General features: G+C 53.9%; 1 protein-coding gene across 1 annotated transcript in view; it reads right to left on the reverse strand.

The window, feature by feature from the left end:
• The window catches only part of WDR12 (WD repeat domain 12), a 285,666-nt gene that overhangs the window by 247,761 nt on the left and 15,445 nt on the right, over positions 1-22,460 (reverse strand). The window lies entirely within an intron of this gene.

Here is a 22,460-nt window from a genome sequence, read left to right on the forward strand (position 1 = left end):
CATAATCCGAATTAGAGTATCAAGGACAGAGATATTAGATTTGTTAACATATAACTGCAATGTTTTCCTATGTTTTAGCTGGTCCTAGCCTAGTTGGATTTGTGCAGGACTGCACTGTGCTGAGAACAATAAATCTGCCAAAAGCAGTATATTTTCATAACCGATTAACATTTAAAAATAGGTTTTTATGATTGTGGGCTGTTGACTACAGCATCGTTGGCTTTGACATTGTACAGCACTCTGTCTTTCAACTAGATTTGTACTCTGCTCTGCTCTTTTGTTATGTATGATTAAAGCTTTAGTACTTTAAGGGTTAGCTCAGCGCTCTCAACCTGAGGTCCGATGACCCTTGGGGGTCCGAGAAGCCTACTCCGGGGGTCACCCACAGCTTAGAAAATTAAATATTAACAGATTAATCAAGTGTTCATAAATAAAGAAGAAACATTTAAAATGTAAAAACATTTTATTGATGTGAAGGAATTTGAAGTTTGGAAGCTAAAAATGAAGTTAAGTTAGTATCCTCAGATTTATTCGTGGGAGCAGTGCAAGTGCATCAAACAGAATATAGTATGGATGATGGGTGGCCTCAACTGAATTTTGAAAGGCTCAAACCTTGCCATTAAATTATTTTATCTTTTAATAGGTTTAATTAAATAAAATATTTTGGGAGTGTGGCCGAAGCAGCCAAGATGGAGGGAACTTGAGGATGCTTCCGTGACTTCCTCCTAAATTCCCTTTGCATCCTGGCACACTGAGTCCCCTAAAGTACGGTCACCGCCTTCCTGATCTCCCTTGTCACGTGGCCCATTGGGACATTAGCGTTTTTCACTAAGTTCGCATGAGCAGGTCGCAGCTGGACTGCTGCTTTTGCGCACGTTACTTCACGTCTTTATTTTTGCAATATTTCAATGTCTGCTTTCATCGCTGTGTTCACTCTCTGCATGTTCCTGGGATTTTGACTGAAAGTTATGTTCAAGGTCGAACAACAATGCCCCTTGTTTTTTTCTGGCCAGACCTTAGTCAAAAAATACTGATGCAGCTGTTGTTTGGACAAATGTACTTGGGTTTTATTACAATAAATGAATAGGTAGCACACACTTGGAGAGGGACCTTTCCAGGGAGAAGAGCAAGACAGCAACTATGATGTAGATCTACCATCTATAGGCTAAGCTATGGGGTCTGCTGACAAAGCTCAGAGATCTTCTATTATATAATAATACTTCTTCCTAGCAAGGGGGGAAGGGTGGGGGGGGGGGGGAGAGAGTTATAATCTTCTCTCCATGGTCTTTCTAGGACGACATCCCTCTTCATGATATATGGACTAGCTGCTATGCTGACAATATTTAAACTATGCATTTTTCTACTTGTCATGGCCCGTATACTGCCTGTTAGGGCACTTTAGTTAAAATAAATATTTGAAACTGCTTCATGTCTATCAGATCTTATTGTGGACAAGTACACGATAATGAGCGAAAGGGTGCGTCTTGTTACCGCGATTCATGAGAGATCTTGGAGTGTTGTGTTCTGGGGTGTCTAATTATTTGCTTCTCGGTGAGTTAGTAGGAGAACAAGTGAGACACTATAGCTAGTTGGTTCTGGGTCCGTGGGTACTATGGTGGTAGGAAGACCCAGTCCAAATACACCAAGGTTCCATATTCCTGCGGTTAGTTCTGTATTTATGCAGAAATCCCAGCAACACCCTGTATGGAGTGTACACCTTCAATACACCCCTGTTTCTTCCTGGGGCCAAGGAGCTGAGAGCGCGGTCTCGATCAGGCCACGCCTGTGGTTTTGCAAAGTGACGGTGACCCGTGCATCATGAACTGGGAGGTCCGCCGCTCGGCGGGGAACCCCCTGGACCAGATTGCCTTGTCACTTTCTATCAACTCAAGGGACTTACCTCTGCCGCTCCTGCTTATCGGCACCTGCAGTGAAGCAGACCCTGACTGCCTGATTGCTGCAAGGCAGCAAAGTCTGGAGCCGCAAGATGGAGTTTGCGGCCCCCCATCTCGCCCTATTCACTGGCTATGGCTGGTGCAGCACTAAGGAGGCCGTTGATCGCACAGCGGCGCTGACCAGGGCCAGGTGATGGGAGCGGTGGTCTCAGCCTACTAGATCACCCTGATTGGGGAGTGGCATCACTGGCGAGGCGACGGACAGCACGGCGGCAGGGCCAGGATCGCGGGCCCTGCCTTCGTCACCTCTGCTAAACATCCCTGGAGGCCCGCAACAAACTGTAGGAGCCCTAAGGTGGGGCGGCCCAGGCATTGCTATGGCCACTGGTGACTAGTTTTTCCCTTCCGTGATATGCCATCCCCTCCCCCTTGCCCTTATGCATGGGGTGGGGTTTGGTGGACAGAAGTAGTCTAGCTGGGTCAAGATCTCCGTAAGGTAGCTTGCTGTGTGACAGACCTCGAAAGTCGCCTGTCCACTCTTGAAAATGGAACAGGCCTGCAGGCCACGGTTCGGAGCCTTGAGGTGTGGACCGAGGATGCCACAAATTGATCCAGCTGGAACAATCTTTGCCTGGTGGGGTTACCCCAAGGGGTTAAAGGCCCCCTATACAACGGAGTTAATTGTGACTTGGGTTCAATCCTGGCGACCTGAGGGTTGCCCATCACCGTGGTCGAGTGGACCACAGAAACCCCCTCTGGGGGCCCCTACTAGCCCACTGATCATATTGATCCTTAACTATTGAAACCGTGATGCAATTTTGCGTGAGGCACGTACCTAAAAAACTCTTCTCCACTGATCATCACACATAATAATATATCCTGACTACATGAGGGTGGCCCAGCTGCAACAAAAATCCTTTGAGAGATCAGAGACATGCCCGCTCCCTACGAGCTCCTCTCCGTCAAGCTGTAAGTGATGCATGGCTCCCACACTCACTTCTTGGATACCTCAGAAGCAGCATGGGAATGGGCCATTGAGCAAAGGTCCCTCCACAGTCCTGATCCCCAGGCGACACTAGACAGGGTGCCCCGAAAACCTCAAGCATCCGCCGCTTCCTCTTACTGTTGTCGCTGCCTCAAATCCAGGAAGGGAAGCCATGCTAAATACCGTGCATCATCTGAACACTTGGAGTTGCAGTCCCACTCTGCAGAAGATGCAGCTCTTCAACAACCAGAGACTCCTTGGCCACAGAGGACATTGCGTGTCCCCAGACACGCCATCTCTAACGGTCTCATTGTGATGCTTCTTCAAGCTTTCTGAACTGACACATATTCATCCGTGACCCAGGGTGCCTACTAATGTCAGAGACTGTCCGGGACTATGTGGGGAACACAGTCAGGGACTTTGGCAAGGACTGGGCAATGGGTAGAAAACGTACACAGGAAGAGGAGTACAGCGCTGCCCTGGATCATACAGGGAGTAAGAGGAGAAAGAGGGATCCAAGGGGGAAGTCTGTACAAGTGAACAAGATGGGTAAGACTTTGAAAGGAGGGGCACTCACAATGCAATTTAGCATTCAGAATAACTACACCCAGGACAAATGTGCAAGACATATACATGAAACAACATTAACAATAAAGGGGGGTGTGGGGTAAAGCACTCCGGAGCTCCACACAGTAAGACAAGCTCAGTAAGTTTCTTACCCACAATTGCGGTTACAGATACTGACTGCAAATACCCACATGTAGATATGGATGCAAAGGAAGGGTCTGTGGAGCTTATACCTAGGGTGATGTTATAAATGTAACTCAAAGACAATACTCACAGTGAACAAGAAACACCACCTAGGAAGTCATCTGTGCCCACGGATCCTGGCGATCAAACAGGAACACGCAAGGCAGTAACAGCAAGGGGGTAGAACTAAACACAAGCACAATAGACAAGGAGCTAACAAGGAGGAGTGCTTAACATGAAAGGAAGGAAATCACAGGTCACACTTGGAAGAAAACAGGTAACAAATATACAAGGCAACAGAAGGAAGACACCAGAATAGAAAGACAGAAAACTAGAACTGGAACCAAGGAAATGGGAAGAAAGCGATATACAGAAGGGGAGGCTACAAGGGTATACTAGAATAATGCAGGTTAAGGAATCAAGAAAACAAAGTAGCACTGCAGGCAGTGCTGGGGCAGGAACAGGGAAATTACTAGAGCTCAGGGGTCAAGGTAGCACTGCAAGCAGTACTGGTTCAAGGAAACAGGAGATAGCTACAGCTCAGGAAACAAGGAGTCAAGAGAGCACTGCAAGCATTGAAACCAGGAACAAGAAAATAGCTGAAGCTCAGGAACAGAAACACAGAATAACTATGGCTCAGGAACTCAAGAAAAAAAGAGCACTGCATGCAGTGCTAATTCAGGTACAAGGAATAGCTATAGCTCAGGAACTCAGGAAACATGGTAGCACAGCATGCAGTGCTAATTCAGGAGAAGGGAAACTGCTGCATTTCACGAACAAGGAATACTAAGGCTCAGGGGTCAAGGTAGCACTGCAGGCAGTGCTAATTCAGGAACAAGGAAAACAGCAGCAGGTCAGGAACAAATCATAACTAAAGCTTAGGAAACACTGGAAACAAGAATAGCAAAAGCTCAGAAAACACTGGAACAAGGATCGGTCTCACCGGTATACAGCTACAATGACCAACCTTGGCCTGAACGAAGCTGGGGCTTAAAAGAGCTCACAGTAATCATATGCATCAGGTGTGAGCAGGCTAGCAGCAGCCAGCCACAGGTGAGCTGAATTCCTCCACCCATCCTTGGCCTGCAGGGGTGGAGACAAAGCAGTGAGCAGGGAATTTTGGGTAATGGAGTTTCAGGCATGAGTAGGCTAGCTTTAAGTATAAGTAGGCTGGCTTTCACAAAATCCAGAATGGATTGGGAATGGATGTCAGTTTCCAATAAGTGTCCAAATAGCTGGAAGTCAGGATATGCATGCAGGGGAGGGTCTGGAAGCTTATTAGAAGACTAGAAAGTCCCACTATGCAGCCCCCTGGTGGTGGGTATGAGAGCACAGGGAGCGAATGGTGACTATTAATGCTTATACCCCTCACGTCAATCCTTTCGTAAGGAGGCCCAGTTATGCGTTATATGTTAGGCGGGAAAAGTTGTACTTGCTCATTGCCTATTTTTATTTTTTTTAGTTTTCTGTTTTTCGTCACCATCCACTCTCTGCTGCGGCCCTGCCCCCATATTTCTGAAGCCTGCTCAGCCCACATTCCGACCAACTACATGAGCCATAGTCTCTTTTCCTGGAACATCAATGGGCTTCTGGACAACATTAAGCGGACAATGGGACTTCAGTCTGTACACCGAGACCATCCAGGAACAGAATTATTGCAGGAGACCCATCTCACGGGCACTAAATGAATCACTCTGTAGATTTGGCTACAATCCTATCATGCTGGCTTTGCTAGACAGACCCTCCAGGATATCGCGATTTGCTGCGAAATCGTCACTTTTGTAAAAATGCCGCGATTTTTACAAAAGTGCCCGCGAAATCGGCACTTTTGTAGAAATCGTGCAGCATTTTTACAAAAGCCGCTATATCCTGGGGGGTCTGTCTATAGAAGGTGGGGGAGCCTGATCTCCCAGTGAGTCCCTGAGTGTCTTGAATTCAGGAGGGTTATAGGTGGTTTAGTAGCTCACCATTCCCTCATCAGTTTAGCACTCTCACAAATCTCTCTCATGACAGCTCCTTATTTACATCTCTATGCGTACAGTTGGTCCCCCCCGGCAGGCAGGAGACTCCGGCACTCAGCAAGCTCAATTGTCTTCCAGAATACATTACTGGCTGCCGGATTTTGCCGTCCCCTCATGGGGGATGGACTCCGAGTCCCCCTCTGTCAGCGATCTCAGCGCGAGGCGTCCTCCTCCTAACCGCATTGAAGTAATATAGGTGGCTCAACAGCGTCGCCTCTAGGCCTCTCCACGCTGATTCACGCCCCCCAGCATGGGCGCACAGTTGGAGCCCATCATTGCTGCACAGTTCTCACCTGCCTTTTCACTCATCAGGGGTAAATCGCTGTAGTTGCCTTGGCGCCGGTCACTCATTTACAGTGCTCCCTCTGACTCAGGGCAGAGGCCTGCTGCCTGCCCAGGGGCTGCAACCTCTAGATCCTCGGCCTCAGAATCGAGCCCCTCACAGCACCTTAAAGAAAGATCCCCTCGGAGCAGTCACTCAGGTGCCCAACTCCTGCAGGCACCCCAGCACAGCGTAGCTCAACTGTAGTGGCCCTGAAGATAGAGGCCTCTCAGGGGTAGTCCAAGGTCTCCAGCTTCTCGCCCAGCCGCGATCTCATCGGGTCTGCACCAGCAGTGACTGCCATTCAGCCACGTGCCGAGGTCAGTTGTCTGTACTCGCCGCACACCGAGGTTGTGCTGCAGGGACTCAGCCAGGCCCAGTGGGAGACTCCAGACACCATCTTGGTAGCTCCCTCCTCTAAGTCTCTGCAGGCCTCATTTCTAGAGCTGGTTTATTTCGGGCTTTTCTTTTTTCGTGCTCTAGTGTCAGATCTTTGTCGTTCTGCGAGACCCCAGGGTTTCTCTCCGGAGGATGCGAGAGGCAGTTACCATCGGCTTCGTGCACGGAGGACCACAGACCGGAGGGAGAGAGAAAGAGGGGGTGGAGGCACGTGTGAGGAGAAGAAATGGGTGAAAGAAATGGAGAGTGGCTTGGGGCACATGTGTGAGGAGAGGAAAGGGGTGAAACCAAGGGAGAGTGGCTGGGGGCACATGTGTGAGGAGAGGAAAGGGGTGAAAGCAAGGGAGAGCGGCTGGGGGCACATGTGTGAGGAGAGGAAAGGGGCAAGGGAGAGTGGTGGGTTTAGAAGGAAAGGGTAGGGGTGAAAGACTCCAGCACTCAGCAAGCTCAATTGTCTTGCAGAATACATTACTGGCTGCCAGATTTTGCCGTCCCCTCATGGGGGATGGACTCAGAGTCCCCCTCTGTCAGCGATCTCAGCGCGAGGCGCCCTCCTCCTAACCGCATTGAAGTATTATAGGTGGCTCAACAGCGTCGCCTCTAGGCCTCTCCACGCTGATTCACGCCCCCTAGCATGGGCGCACAGTTGGGGCCCATCATTGCTGCACAGTTCTCACCTGCCTTTTCACTCATCAGGGGTAAATCGCTGTAGTTGCCTTGGAGCCGGTCACTCCTTTACAGTGCTCCCTCTGACTCAGGGCAGAGGCCTGCTGCCTGCCCAGGGGCTGCAACCTCTAGATCCTCGGCCTCAGAATCGAGCCCCTCACAGCACCTTAAAGAAAGATCCCCTCGGAGCAGTCGCTCAGGTGCCCAACTCCTGCAGGCACCCCAGCACAGCGGAGCTCAACTGTAGTGGCCCTGAAGATAGAGGCCTCTCAGGGGTAGTCCAAGGTCTCCAGCTTCCTCGCCCAGCCGCGATCTCATCGGGTCTGCACCAGCAGTGACTGCCATTCAGCCACGTGCCGAGGTCAGTTGTCTGTCCCCGACGCACACCGAGGTTGTGCTGCAGGGACTCAGCCAGGCCCGGTGGGAGACTCCAGTCACCATCTTGGTAGCTCCCTCCTCCAAGTCTCTGCAGGCCTCATTTCTAGAGCTGGTTTATTTTGGGCTTTTCTTTTTTCGTGCTCTAGTGTCAGATCTTTGTCGTTCTGCGAGACCCGGGGTTTCTCTCCGGAGGATGCGAGCGGCAGTTACCATCGGCTTCGTGCACGGAGGACCACAGACCGGAGGGAGAGAGAAAGAGGGGGTGGAGGCACGTGTGAGGAGAAGAAATGGGTGAAAGAAATGGAGAGTGGCTGGGGGCACATGTGTGAGGAGAGGAAAGGGGCGAAAGCAAGGGAGAGTGGCTGGGGGCACATGTGTGAGGAGAGGAAAGGGGCAAGGGAGAGTGGTGGGTTTAGAAGGAAAGGGTAGGGGTGAAAGAAAATGGAGGATAAAGGTGAAAGGTGGAGCGCAAAGGTAAAGAGGGGGAGCAAGAATGAAAACGGAGGGTATGGGGCAGGTGAGACGAGAAAGAAGGGGTGAAAAAGAGGGGGAGTGAGAAAAGAAGTCATAGAGGTGGGAAAGAAGGAAAGGGTAGTAGGGGTGAGAGAAACTGGGCGAATGAACGTGAAAGGTGGAGAAAAGTAGAGAGGAGTTAGCAGGAGAGAAGAGGGAGGGTGAATGCGCGAGAAAGAGGCGAGAGAGGAAGGGGAAGAAAGACAGTGTCTGGAAGAACGAAAGTATGAGAGTTAGAGAGAGAAGAGAGGGCGAGGAAGGGAGAGAGGGCGACAAGAGAGAACTAGAGGAACTCAACCCCTCACTCACCCTCAACCCCTCACTCACCCTCACCCTCAACCCCTCACCCTCAACCCCTCACTCACTCTCAACCCCTCACCCTCACTCACCCTCACTCACCCTCAACCCCTCACCCTCACTCACCCTCAACCCCTCACCCTCACTCACCCTCCCTCACCCTCCCTCACCCTCCCTCACCCTCACTCACCCTCACTCACCCTCACCCTCCCTCACCATCACTCACCCTCACTCACCCTCAACCCCTCACCCTCACCCTCACTCACCCTCACTCTCACTCACCCTCACTCTCACTCACCCTCAACCCCTCACTCTCACTCACCCTCAACCCCTCACCCTAACTCACCCTCACCCCCTTACTCACCCTCACTCACCCTCAACCCCTCAACCTCAACCCCTCACCCTCACTCACCCTCACCCTCACTCTCACTCACCCTCAACCCCTCACCCTCACTCACCCTCAACCCCTCACCCTCACTCACCCTCACCCACCCTCACCCACCCTCACTCTCACCCTCACTCACCCTCAACCCCTCACCCTCACACAGTGCAATAGGTCTCAGACCATTTCAGTTAGAGCTTTTAGAAATGTTTATGGCTTTTTTTATTTGTAATTCTTTTGCATTGGCTAATGGAAACAAAAATGCTAAAGATTTACAAAAAAAAACCATAAACAATTCTAAAAGCACTAACTCTAATGATGCGAGACCTATTGCATTTCCAATGCTTGTTAATATATATTTGTTTGTGAGACAAAAATTATTCAATATTTTATTTATTTGAATGAATGAATAAAAAGATCATTTAAACTGCAACTGCTACTTAAAAGAAGCGTCCTGCCGCTTACGTAAGCAGACTTACAAGTTGCAGAATAAGTGTTACAGTCTAAAAAGGCCCGTCTGGCTGAACATGCAATTCACGATGACATGCCTCATGGCAACTTTTAATTAAAAAAGGACAATGCTTTAACTAAAACATTAATGAACCAATGGAAAATTGTGTGATCAGATTAATTATCTTTGAAATGGCATCAAATACTGCATGTATTGATATATGTAGTTGTCATGAAGTACATGGTTTCCAAATATAAGCAGAAACAGCCTATATACAAATGGTGAACTTGGGCAACCCCTTATGGTGGATATGTACTCAGATCTTGTTTTTATTACTCCTAGAACTTGCAGTTAAGTCCTGATGGGAGTGATCACACTAGTTTAGCCAGTAGAGATTGCATATTCAAGAAGATTTGGTCCACCTCTAAACACCACTAACATTAAAGTACTTAATACTCATCAATCTGATAATTGCATGAAAGAGGAGTTAAATAAAAGTCATAACAAGCTTTCTGGTAAAAATACAAAGTAAGTAAGGTTGTTATATTTATCCAAGTTATACGTCTGATCAGTTAGAGTTTTGTCATGAAATTAATAAATCCTTCTCGGTAAGCATTACAAGAAATACCATACATTTTCTAAAACTCTCCCGTGCTGCATGATCTAATAAACTTCCAGCTCGGATGGTGATGATATGAATGGTGAGAAAACTTTTTTGACCTTCTATTAAAGTGGATATATTAGAAAGACAAAATGTCAATGTCTGGAAAAGGTGCTAAACAGTTAAGTAAAAGCGTTTTGGTTACAGTAGTGATTTCTAAGGAATATTGTATTTTAAAAGTGGACACTTCAGTTGAAAATACCAATGTTATCCAACGGAAGGAAATTCAATTTGCATGAAAAGTAGGTTCACCTTACTTTTGTAATCCAGTGCTAGACTCCTAGGTTCAGCACAGGGACCACTATCTAAAACAGGAAAGTAATTACGTTTTTATCGTTGGCACGATTTTTAGAGAATATCTATACGTTTCAAAAATCAACACTTAGAAACTTTTTCAGCAAAAAGCAGGCAATGATATCCTATGGAAGGAAATTCAAGTTACTGGTAAGTACGGTTAGAATTACTTTTCAGGGTTAGTACTGGGCTCAAAGATGCAGTACTGAGGTCTCTCCTCACAACAGGTAACTAAATCGGAATTCGTAGTTCGGCTGATTTTAGATGAATATTTTAAAGTTCCAAAACTCCACAGAAGAATTTCCAAGTGAAACCAGTCAATGTTAGCCTATGGAAGAAAAGTGAGTTGTCCGCTTTTAGGTAAGTATTCGACTGGCAGAGTTAAGGTTCTGGGCATAGACTCAGGGGTCTCCCAGGGTAGGTAGGTACAGTTGGTACACCCTCAGTGGCACAGGGGCCGCCGGGTGCAGAGGTAGTTAGGCCCAATGTTATCCAATGAAAAGGAGGCCTGCGGTTGGTGGCTGCTGGCTAGCAGGCCAAGCGGCTGTGGGAGCTGGGCTCCTGGTCACTTGCTCAGGACAAATGGTAAAGCAGGATAGGACAACGGTTGCACTGCCAGGAGCACTCGGGCGGCTGGGTGCAGGGTGCTTTTGAGCCGTCGGGCGCTCAATGTTATTCAATGGAGATCTTGAAAAGGGAACAAAGGCTGCAGGTCCGGGGACGAAGGATCTTCTGGAGGGACCAACACTTCGAGGGGTAAGTTGAGATCTTGGAGGATAGGTAGGCACCCCAGGAGTTGGGCACAGGAGGCCAGGGGGCGCTGGGTGCAGGGGTGTCTTTGGACGTCGGGAAATCTTACCCTCTGCTGGCCGCGGTAGGAGGGGTCCCTGGTTCTGAGTCTGAAGGCGTCGTCTGGGTTGTCGAGGAGGGTCCTTGGGCACTGGATTTCAGGTCAGAATCGCTGGGGGAAGGTCCTCAGGGTCTTTGTTCACTCGGGCACAGGCCGGACTCGGCGGGTGCAGAGTGGGCTGGATTTTCCGTTCCTGGCTGGCTGTTTGAGCAGAACCACTACTCGTGGGAGTCCCAGTCTCTAAGAGGGTCAAGGCAGGCAGGTCCTCCGGGGTTCTTGAGGTTACTGTCCGCAGGAGACTCTGGGATTTAGCAGGAGCAGGTTCAAGGATCAACAGGCCTGTAGGGCTGGGACAAAGTCAGTTGGTGTCGCCCTCTTGTTAGCAGCTGCACGGCAGGTCTTCTTTGTCTTCTTTCTTGTTTAAAAATCGGGATCTGAGGAAGGAAGGTTCAGGGTGCCCTAAATACTACATTTAGGGGCGTTACAGTTAGAGGAAGGACAGGGACCAATATGTCCTGGGGTGAGTACACCCTCTATCCTGCTCTCCTGTGGGAGGGGGGCAGGAGCCTATCTCTGATTGGGCAGGGCTGCCACTCCTCAAGATGGCTGGAGCCCGGAGTTGTGCTTCACCTCGCCTCTCCCACCGGAGGGGTGGAGTTGGCACAGGCTGGCACACCCCCTTTGCCTCCAGTCTTCCGCCAGAGTGGGGGTCAGAACTGGTGGGAGCCAGTTGGGGGAGTACAGCAAGTGGCCTGGAGAAACTCACAAAGGCGGCATGCCTTAAAGCTACCCCCTGCCCATCCTGGGGGAGGAGACCCAAGATGTGCATTGTTGCAGGCCCAGGAGAGAGAGGGGGCTCTCCGACCAGGGGTCCAGCAACATGTCTGCAGTGTGCCAGCCTAGGCAGCCTCTCAGACAAGACGTAGATTGTAGGTTAGTTTTCAGGGGGAATATCTAAGATGCCCTTTATAGTGCATTTTACATTAAATCCTACACTGGCATCAGTGTGGGTTTAATGTGCTGAGAAGTTTGGTATCAAACTTTTTTTTAAAACCTTTATTAGTTGCATTCAACAGAGATTCATGACAGTAACAGCATCGACAATTCAGTAGAGCAATACTTTTGGTACATTCAGTGGAGAAGCATCAATTTCACGAGGGCTAGTACATTGCATTTAGGCTGGCCTAGAAACACACATTCCTCAATTTCATGTAACAGGAGGACAACCAATCGGGAATACTCCCCCTGCATAGCCAGGGGCGCAAGGGGTGGGGCGACCAACATACCTCCGCATACAGGTGTAGTGCATAGCGCGGAGGAAAGGTATCTCAGAACCCCCTGACCCACGTCTGTCTCGGTCCCCACCAGTCAGCCAGTAGTGTCACCTTATGCAGTAGTAAGTCATATGTGTGCCAGAAGAGCATGGCACCGCTCGTCACCTCAGCGTATGTTCAGTATAAGGGCAATCAGTATGCAGTGCAGCTTAAAGCGGTGAACAGTGCTCAGTAACGCAAATGCCATCTCTACCGACGTGCACTCGCAGGATCTAGTGTATATGTCTGCCCCTACCGGCCCATTGTGTCAGAATATCGGGAGGATCAGGAAGACCCATCCCAAAAGTAGCATCACATGACCTACAAGTATCACACTCCCTACAAGTATCCCAGACCCCCCAACATCACTCCCTCAGGAAGCTTACTACCCCATCCAATTGTGGCGGGCTAAGATCCCACCCATCGTGTGAAATGTAATATGGCGAGTGTGGTGTATAGCACCTATACGCTCATGGGCCTGGCAACGGCTCGTCATCTCCAGAGGAGTCACTGTGAGTCGCCTGAGACATCCAGTACACCTGTAAGGGGGACCAAAAGTCACTGGGTTTACAGCGGGCGGGTAGCAGTTCCGCATAAACGCCATGCTGGTCCTGGCAGTATGTGAGGTCATCCAACCATTCCTTAAATTTTGGTGCCCTACCCCTCCCCCATCTGCAAGCAATCCTCCTCTTAGCGAGCAGCAACACGATATCGACAAATCTACGGTCTGACTTGGGTACATCCCAGCAGCATCACCACCGGATCCAGAGGAAGAGGACCAGCAATCATTACCTGGAGCGCAGCATGCACCTGCTCCCAGTATGCCTGCATCGCTCCACACTCCCAGGCCAAATGTAGGAAACCCGCGCCTTCCGCACGGCATCGAGCGCATCTATCGTCCTCTGAGAGGCGAAAGCGCAGCTTCCTGACTGGAGTGTGATAATATCTCTGTACGAACTTGTAGTGAATGATTTTCAATCGACAGCTGGAAGAGACGTTAGCCGTGGCCGAGCAGCAATACCTCCACTGCTCATCAGTGAGTTCAGCATTTAGTTCAGAGCTCCAATCAATTCGCGCTTTAGACAGAACCGGTGGTCGGTGCTCACGAACGGCAGCATACAGCTTTGACACCAAGTGCCTGCCATCCGACACGAGCATGACATGCAAGGGCAGTACTGTCCCCGGTTCCTCCGTAAAGCTAGGGAGTATGTCCCGCATACCCTGACGGAGTCTAATATAATAAAACACCTCCATCGGTGTCGGGGGAGCAGTCCGAAATATCTGATCTTTGGTACGGAACAACCCATCCTGAAACAAGTCACCCCATGTATTAAGATGTACGCGTTTGCACATGGATCGAAATCCATTCTCCAGTAGAAGCGATAATTTCGGGTGGTACACAAGGGGCATTGCCGGCGAATACAGCATGGGGGCTCCTAGCAGTTTAGTCACTCTCCTCCAAGAGTCAATAGTACAGGTAACAGTGGTAGCAGGCGTCTCGACATCCCTAACCAGTCCCATCAGCATGCCCCTGAGTGGGAGTGGATGCACGATCCAATCCTCAGCAGCAACCTGCGGCATAAAGGGAGCGGGATTAACCCGGTGATAGGCGTGCTGAGGGGGGGCGTGGCTAAGGCGCCGATGTAGGTGGAAGCGGGACTCCGGAGCTCCTCCGTGCCCGCCTCGCACCGCCGCATATCCTGAACCCCGGCTCGCACCCAGACCCCCCAAAAGTACATAGGAGGGCAACGGGGGCACGCAGGGTGAGTTTGGTGGACTGGGGGCCCCTGTGTACACCCCCCCCTGGACTTAAGGATTCGAGCGCGGCTCCCGGAGAGGAGAGCGCCCAAAATGGCGGCCGCCGTCCTGACCTGAAGTGCCTGGCGGCTGGTTCCAGGAGGCGAGGAAGGACCCCCTGACGCGGGGACGACTGACCGTTGGCCAGCGGACAACCCCCGGAGACCGGACAAAGGTGAGGGGACCTGGCTGGCACACTCGCGGGCGACGCTGAAGGACGGGAGTCGGCGGACTTGCCTGACCCTAAGATGGCGCCGGCGGAGACCGAGTGACCGCGTTGGCGGCCGGCGACAGAGCTCCTGGTGCTGCGTGGACCGCTGGACCAGCGCACAACACACGACCCGACCTCCTGGTGGTGGCGTTGGGGAGAGCGGAGTTTGAGGGACTGACTGCCCTTCCCCCCCCCCTGTCACGAGGCGCCTACCTGAGCTGGGTGACTGTCTGCGGGGCTGTAGGGGCCGAGTGGAGGCCTGGACCTACGAGGGGCACCTGTCCTGCTATCCCGGTGACGGCCTTGCCAGGGAGCCTGTGCCACTGTGGATTGGCGGCACGCGCACACGGGGGGCGAAGAGGGGAACAGGAGACGAGGTGCTAACTCCCCACCCCCATGAATCCCTGAAGCTCCGGGCGGAAAGAGGTGCCTGCCTGACCGGGGGCGTCCGAGCACAGCGGACCAGGTTCTCATCGGTGCCTACCCTGCCTTAGCCTTCTAGGTGCCCGGACCAGGGGCACTGGTGCCACACGACGCCGGCGGAGACTGGCCCTTGAACTGGACCCCACGAGACGCAGGCCCAGTGGTCGGAAGGCACGGCGGACCGGAGGCGGACCAAGGACGGAGTGAGGGAGAGCATCGGTGGCCACCGCAGGGGCGCTTGACGATCACCGACCACCAGGATGGTGCGGGGCAACAGCAGGAAGAAAGGCTTCGAGGCCCTGAGGCGGGATGACCCGGGGCACCTCGCCGAGGACGACCCGCCGGGGGAAGGGGCCGGGAGCTCGACCCGCCCACGGGATCCCTCTCTGGGGGACATAATGCAGGCGATTGTGGCGTCGCGGGAGGCACTTGAGAAGCGCATGGACACCATAGGGTCGGACCTAAGCCTGTTGAAGGACGACCACAGGAAACTGAAGGAGCGGGTGACGACCTCGGAGGTGGCCCTGAAAACCTTGCCAGGGGACGTGGCGGAGCTCAAAACATCATTGGCGGTAATGGCCCAGAAGGTGCGGGTTCTGGAGCTCCGAGCAGAGGACAGTGAAGGACGCTCTCGGCGCAATAACCTCCGCCTGGTGGGAGTCCCTGAGAACGCAGAGGGGCGGGATGCGGTCACCTACCTGGAGGGCTGGCTACGATCCGAGGTGGCCCCGGAGGGACTCTCGCCGTTCTTTGCCATTGAGCGCGCACACAGGGTCCCTGCGCGTCCCCCCAAACCGGGGGTGCCTCCGCGCCCGATTGTGCTGCGGCTGCTGCACTTCAGAGACAGAGACCACATACTGCGGAGGGTGAGGGAAATCCCGGACCTGAGAATAGAGAACAGCAGGGTCATGGTCTTTCCGGACTTCACCAGAGATGTGCAGAAGCAGCGTGCCTCCTTCCTGGCGCTCAAACGAAAATTGAGATCACTGCACCTGCCCTACGCTATGCTGTTCCCGGCGCGGCTGCGGGTGGTCGATGGGGATCGCACTCACTTTTTCCTGACGCCGCAGGAAGCTTGGAGTTGGCTGGACGCGAGAGGGGATCCGGGCGCGGGCCCCACGCCGCAGACCCCCCCCAGGAGACACTCCGCCGAAGGGACACCGACGCGACGATCTGGCTCCCCAACGGGCTGGCAGCAGGAGCGAGCCAAGGCGGTGCAAGCGGTGGCGGCCATCAGCCAGGGGGACGCCAGCCCCTCCAGCAGCGCATCTGAGCAGTCGAAGGACAGCACTCTCAGCCCTGGCTCCAGCAGTGGGCACGAACATTCTGAGACGGACCTGCCGGTGGTGACCCCCCAGACAGCGGAAGGTATCCTTGGCTGAGGAGGAGCGTGAGACCTAGGCCGCACAAGTAAGATAATGGGACATGCAGGTGGGGGGGGGGGGACCGCTTCTGGACGCTCTGCAGTGGGATGCGGATGCCCCCCCCCGGGACTTCGCACTGGCACCGTGGGGGACGGGGTGAGTCGGGGGGCCTCTCCTGATTGTTGTTAGGGGTAGTGGGGCGGGGGCGGGGGGCTTCGGACCTGTCTGGAGCCGGTATCGCTGCCACTCCAGCCCTACTATGTAGTGATACGCTTTTTGATTCTTGAGTTTGGATGGGGTTTCCACGTTGGTTGTCTGTCCGGGGGTGTGGGAGTTGGGGTAGTTTGATTGTGCAGGTTGGGGGGGGGACGGGGGGGGGACCTAGGCGTGCTGGGGGGGTTGCCGGGAGAGTGAATGGAGTGGATGGGGCTTGGCAGACTTCGCCATGGGATCCGACTTAGGCTATAGATGTCTCACATGGAACGTAAGGGGGATGCACTCGATGCACAGGCGTCATAAGATCCACTCATACCTGGTCAGGCGGGGCATACACATTGCCTTCCTTCAGGAAACCCATCTGCTGGACAAAGAAGGGAGGGCACTGCAGCGGCGCTGGAGGGGGCAGGTCTTTCACACCGGCTACTCCGCTTATGCTAGGGGGGTGGCCATCTGGGTGCGGGCGGGGATTCCCTACCAATGCACACGACAGGTGATTGACCCAGAGGGGAGGTACATAATGGTGCGCGGCAAGCTGGACGGGAGGGACCTTAACCTGGGTTGCATATACGCCCCAAATGTGGACCAACCTGCATTCCTCGCACAACTGTCCAATAAACTAGCTCAGTTTCTGGTGGAACCCTTGCTCCTGGGCGGCGACTTTAACAGCGTGGCAGACGTTAACCTGGATAGGTCCCACCCTCCCCTTCCGAATGCACCAGCTGGTAAACTTGCACTCGCGCGCTCGGCCTCGCAGCGCCGGTGGGGACTGGTTGACTCCTGGAGGGCTAACCATCCGTCGGACAGGGACTACTCATTCTTCTCCGCTCTCCACGAACTACATGTCCGCATTGACGCCTTACTATGCTCGCAGGACGTGCACGCGGAGGTGTGCCACAGTGAGTATCTCACGCGCTCGATCTCGGACCACAACCCGCTCCTCATGCGGCTGCGCTGGTCGCAGCTCCGCCCGAGGATCCCGGCTTGGAAGCTCCGCCCTGAGGCGCTGGACGATCAGCTCTTCCGTGCCACGATTGCCTCGGGCATTGAGGCATATTTCCAGGAGAACGCGGGTACGGCGGGGTCGGCCGCGACGGAATGGGACGCCTTCAAATCGGTACTTCGGGGCCAGTGCATTGCAACGGCTTCGGGAGTGCGGAGAACGCTGCTGGAAGACATCGAGAGAGAGGACGAGACCCTGCGGAGACTAGAGAGGGCGAGACCTGAGCGGCCGGACACTCACGAGGCCCTGCTAGGGGCGCGAGAGGCGGTGGCGGCGACAGTGGAGCGTCTCCGATGCTTTGACTACAAGGCCTACCTCACGCGAGCGCACTCGGAACGCGACAAATCGGGGGCTCTCCTGGCCTGGCTGGCCAACCCGTCCCGTCGAAGCTCGGTCATTCTTGAGCTCCGAGACCAGGCGGGGGCGGCGAGGTTCGATCAACAGGGAATTAACGCATTGTTTTATGACTACTACACAGAGCTCTACCGCAGCAGGGTCCTCCCGTCGGCGGAGGAGTTTAGGGCCTTTCTGGAGGGTCTTGACCTACCGGAGCTGGAGGAGGGGATCGCAAAGCGACTTGGGGACAAGATTGAGGAGAGGGAGGTACGGGTTGCCATCAAAAGCATGGCAAGAAATAAGACGCCGGGCACCGATGGATTCCCGACGGAATTCTACCTCACCTACACGGATCTCCTAGCGCCCCGGCTGACGTGGGTTTACAACGAGTCGAGGCGGCTAGGCAGCCTCCCGGCGTCCACGAGAGAGGCGCTGATAGTCCCCCTACTGAAGCCGGGTGAGCAGCCATGGGACAGGTCGGCGTATCGCCCACTGTCCATGCTCAACCTGGACTATAAGATTCTGAGCAAGATCTTGGCGACGCGTTTGCTCCCTCACATGCCCATGCTGGTACATGCGGACCAATCGGGCTTCATCCCGGCCCGCAATACAGCGCTTAACGTGCGGCGACTCCTGCACATACTAGAGGCCGACACTTACGACGGGGATGAGGCAGTGGTGTTTGCTGTCGACATGGAGAAGGCCTTCGACAGCCTGGAATGGCCGTATCTCTTCCATGTGTTGCGAGCGCTGGGCCTGGGCGAAGGCTTCGTAGATTGGACGAGGCTGCTCTATACGAACGCGACGGCAAGGGTCAGGACGGGGAGGATCATCTCTGAGATGTGCGGAGTGGGCAGGGGCACCCGTCAGGGTTGCCCTCTTTCCCCCCTGCTGTTTGCCTTGGCTGTCGAGCCGCTGGCGGCTCGGGCCCGGCTGGGGCAGGCGTATCGGGGCCTGGACGTCTATGGTCAAGACCACCACATCGCACTATACGCAGATGATCTGCTAATGTTCCTGGCGGATTCGACGGACTCCCTGCGAGGAGCTAAGGCCCTCCTGCAATCGCTGGGTAGAATCTCGGGCCTCCGAGTGAACTGGGAGAAGTCCCACCTATTCCCGGCCCGCCCACGGAGGGCATGCCCGCAAACTACAGAGGGAGTGACCTGGGAAGAGAGGAGCCTGCGATACCTTGGCACCTCGATCTTCCATGACAGAGCCGATATCCTTGAGGGCAATATCGGTACGGCGATACGGCACACTAGAGAGAATTTAGACTTTTGGGGCACGCTCCCACTGTCACTTATGGGCAGGGTGGCGTTGCTCAAGATGGTAACCCTCCCGCGGCTGCTTTACTTCTTCGGGACCCTCCCGATCTGGATCCCGGCGAGCTACTTTCGGCGGCTGCGATCGATGGTCATCGGCTTCCTGTGGGGGTCGGGAAGACGCAGGGTGGCCCATGCCACGCTTCTCCGCCCTAGGGCGGAAGGAGGTCTAGCGGTGCCGGACTACGAGCTCTACTACTTAGCGGCGCAGCTGCAATGGCTGACACAGTGGGTGGCTCGGGCCAGGAGGGGGGAGGATGGAGCAGGAGAACCGGCGGGTCCGGTCCAGGTGTTGTCCCGGATTGTCCTGGGACTGCCGATGGGGGACTTCCACCTCACCCAGGAGTTTGCGACGGCCCGGAAATGCTGGAACAGATATCGCCGGAGATGCGGTGTTACGGTTCCTTACGCACCAGAGATCCCGCTTAGACTCTGCGGGGCGCTTCCGCATGGAGGCTCGTGGCGCGGGCTGAGCGGCTGGGACCAGCAGGGGCTGTCATCCATAGGCGACCTGTACGAAAATGGAGTGATGTTGCCCTTCGACCTCCTGCAGGACCGCTTCGAACTGGCGGGTGGGGACTTCCTTCTTCATGCGGCTTTAACGGCGGCGATCCGCAAACACTGGGGGTCGGGCATTTCGGAGCCACCATTGTCCCTGGGATGTCAGTACGTCGTAATGATGGCGGGGACGGTCAAAGCGGTCACGTGCCTGACTCGACGCATGGTCTCGGAATCCACCGCTCCGCTGCGGACCCTGAAGACGAAATGGGAGGCCGATCTGGCGACTGAGATCCCCGAAGAGGCCTGGAATGGTATACTGGAGGGGGCCCGGAACGGCACGCGCAACGCAAGGTTCCAGCTGGTGCACTTTTATGTCCTACATAGGGCGTATCTGACCCCTGATAAATTACATAAGTACTTCCCGGCTCACTCAGCGTCCTGCCCGCGCTGCCCGGCGGATCCCGCAGATTTCCGACACATGTTCTGGTCCTGTCCCGAGCTGGGGCCCTTCTGGGGGGAGGTGGTGGAGGTCCTGAGGGAGGTGACGGAGAGGGACCTGCAACTCACCATGGCACATTGCATACTACATTGGTTCCCACACACATCAAAGAACAAAGTCACTAGCAAGTTCCTGGACTTGGGGCTTCTCCTGGCGAAGCGGGCCATTACGTCCCAGTGGAAGGCGTCCCGGGGCCCCGTGGTAGAGCGCTGGAAGGCTGAACTGCTTAAATGGGCTAGATGTGAGGGTGAGCTTCGCCTGCGAGCTGCGCTCAGGATAGACAATGACTTGGCACTGGAGAGGGCCAGGGCGTGGGAGGGGCTGGTCCTAGATCTCACGCTCCTGGACGAGGAGGAGGAGGAATCCCCGGTACATAGCCCGGCCCCAGAGGGACGCCCGCCTGACGGGGGGGCGGCATAGACCCGCTCGGCTATTGCACTGCCCTTGCGTTCCATCGAGATGTTGTACGGATGATTGCAGACGGATCCTGGTACCATGCTTCGGGTCTGATCTTGGTGACAAGGTTGAGAGTTCAATTAGGTGATACTCTGGCAGGCCTGGGGGTGTGGGGGGGCTGGGTAGGGGGCAGGGAAAGTTGGGGGGGGGAATCCTGGACGGGGATGGCGGGGTAGGAAAAGTTGAGGGGGTTTAGGGGAAGGGGAGGGGGGTATGTTCAAGGGAGTTGCACAGGAACTCTTGGCCTCAACTGGACTTGGGACAGAGGAGGGGGAGTGTTAGGTCCGAAAAGCAGCGTTGCCGTTTCCCATCCACTTGTTGGCTGTAGCCACGCACAGAATGTTCTAACGCAGTTTCCTAGGTACCTACGACTTCGCCGCTCGACCTCCGGGGTGCGAGCTGAATGGCTGTGTGATACTGGGGAGTGGGAGCGGAACTCACACTGAGCATCAAGGGGAATGGCATAAATTGTACTGTGTAATTATCCATCATAGCTGCAATAAAAAGATATTTACAAAAAAAAAAGTGATAGGCGTGCTGAGCCTGAGCACTGAGGTAATACACTTCCAGATCGGGGACATCAAATCCGCCCCTGTCATATGGTTGCGTCAAAACAGTCCAGGTAAGGCGCGGTTGCTTACCGCCCCAAAATAGGCGAAGCAACTCAGTTCGAAGTCTTTTAAAAAAATAGGCACCCGGGTAGTAGGGTATGTTTTGGAATAGATATAGGAAACGTGGGAGGACGACCATTTTTATCAGGGAGGCTCTGCCTGCCATCGAAAGTGGGAGGGCCAGCCAGCGGGTCACGTTGTCAGTCAATCGCGAGATAGCCACTCCATAATTCAGCCGGATAGTGTCGTCCTTATTGAGCGACACTTCAATGCCCAAGTATCTCAAATCAGAGCTGCACCATTCCAAGGGGTAGTCCAGTGGAAAATGGGCAACCGAGGCCGTAAGGGGGAAGAATTGCGACTTCTTCCAATTGATGTGCACTCCGGATATGCCGCCAAACACTATAAATTCTCTCAGAAGCGGGTTGAGGTGGTCTTGTGGCTGCCGCACATACAGTAACGTCGTCCGCATAAAGGGAAATCCCAATCTGCCTTTGATTACAGTTAAAGACGCTGGCCTATGCAACTGCCGGATCCTGCAAGCCAGTGGTTCAATCGCCAGGGCGAAAAGCAGGGGCGACAGGGGGCATCCTTGCCTAGTCCCTCTCGTGATCGGCATCTGTGCCGAGAGCACACCATTAACGATGACCCTAACGACTGGAGAAGTGTAGAGCAGTGTCACCCAAGCGATGAATATCCGGGGGAACCCCATTCTGCTCAAGATAGCCATCAGATAACCCCACTCTACAGAATCGAACGCTTTGGTGGCGTCCAGGAACACAGCAGCGACAGGCAGGTCAGGTGCAATGGTAGGTATAAGGGAGAACAGCATACGGAGGTTATGGGACGTGGCTCTCCCTGGGACAAATCCAGATTGATCCGGCAGCACCAGGGTATTCATAAGCAGGGACAGCCTAGTCGCAAGCACTTTAGCAAGAATCTTCGCATCGCAATTCAGCAGCGAGAGGGGTCTATAGGCATCGGTATCCACCGGGTTTTTCCGTGGCTTCAGAAGAGAAGTGATCGCCACCTCCCTCATGGAGCCTGGCAGCACCCCCACCTCTAGCGACTCCTCAAAGACCTCCTTCAGCACCGGTGCCATGATGTCAATGTAGCACTTATAGAATTCGGCTGGCAGGCCGTCCAACCCTGCAGCTTTGCCGTTGCTGAGGGACATGATTGCTTCCCTAATCTCATCCAGCTCGAAAGGGCATCCCAGGAACGCCCTGTCGCCGTCACTAAGCCAGCATAGTGCAATATCATCTAGGAAGTTCCCGAAGTCCACCTCGCCTTCCTGCTGTGTGGAATATAACCGTTTGTAGTGCTGCAGGAAGGTGTCCTGGATTCTTTTAGTATCCTGGTAGGTCCCGCCTTCGCCATCAGAGATTTCTAAGACATGGGCGGCGAAGCGCTGGTGCCTCGTGAGCGCCGCTAGCACCTTTCCCGGCCGATCCCCCTCACAATAGCGCCTAGCCGTCCAGTATTTGCCCCGGAATTTCACTTCTCTGGCAGCTTCCTCCTCATAGGACGATAGTTTGGCCCTG

Source organism: Lissotriton vulgaris, chromosome 2_1, assembly GCF_964263255.1.
Source record: "Lissotriton vulgaris chromosome 2_1, aLisVul1.2, whole genome shotgun sequence".
NCBI classification, from domain to species: Eukaryota; Metazoa; Chordata; class Amphibia; order Caudata; family Salamandridae; genus Lissotriton; species Lissotriton vulgaris.